This window comes from Cynara cardunculus (genome assembly GCF_001531365.2).
Source record: "Cynara cardunculus var. scolymus isolate 2C chromosome LG 1, CcrdV1, whole genome shotgun sequence".
In the NCBI taxonomy this organism is placed as follows: Eukaryota; Viridiplantae; Streptophyta; class Magnoliopsida; order Asterales; family Asteraceae; genus Cynara; species Cynara cardunculus.
In genome coordinates, this window is record NC_037528.1 from 48,589,270 (window position 1) to 48,590,526 (window position 1,257).

The window sequence follows — 1,257 nt, forward strand, 5'->3', positions numbered from 1 at the left end:
GTGGTATCACAATGCATCTTATATGTGCTTGATTATCACACTGAGGTCGTTTGTGTGGTCGATCGGAGATGTAACACAGTTGTATCACAATACAACTTATATGTGCTTGAGTATCACACTGTGTCTTTTGTTTAATAGAGTCAATATTTTTAGGTATCACAGTGGTATCACCGAAAGACGGGGGACGGAGACAGGAGACAGGAGAGAAAATACCTAAAATGTCTTTGAATTAAAATTTTAATTCAAAATTATATATATATATATATATATATATATATATCCTCAAAATAAAAGATAAATTATGTTCTAAAATATCAAATGCTCCCCACCTTTACATTTTATTCATTCTCTTTTAGATATTATTCATTGAATTTAATCCTCTTTAAATTTTAACTTTATTGTTCTCAAAATATTATTTTTATATGGTTTCTATATTTTGATTAATTTATATAATTTATTAAATATCAGAAATAGAAAGTAATATAGAAAAAGTATTAAAAAAAATTGAAAAATATATAAATTTTTTATTTTGATGTCATTTTAATCGTTTTGAAAAAAAAGTTCTAATGATATATTTTGTTGCAAAAGGTATTTAGTTCATTATAATTTAATAAATTACATAAACTAATCAAAATATATAATCATTAGGGATAAATTGATCATTTTAACTGTTTTATTATGTCATTTATGTCTTATCAAACGTCTAACAGTTGTTAAATTCTTTTGTTCTGTCATACCTTGTCACATCCTATCCTATCCTATAACGTCTCAATACCATACGCACCCTCAAATTCTCCAAAATTTTCTCTAAAATGAGGAAAGTAGGAAAAGGGTGTGAAATTCTCTGAAATGGAATAACTCCTAGAAAATGATTAACATGAAAGATAAACATTTTTTATATTTCACCAATAACTTTTTTTTTAAAAATAAAATGTCTGGAAAAAAAATAATATCTATACTATAGAACATTTGATAAAAATTCTTACAAACCAAGTTTTATTCATAAAATACTGTTTATTAATGCATGTTATTTAAAACTCAATGTTACAAATAGATTGTGCATAAGTATAACTTATTAAAGCTACATATCTGAATTCGTATAACTAATTGCAGATAAACATGATTAAATATAGGATAAATATCTCATTTTAAAATATAAAAAATCTAAAATACAATTAAGATAATCATTGAGTTCTAACAAAATACTTAATTATTATCTTTATAAAATGTTATGTTATTAAATCAAAAATAAATTAT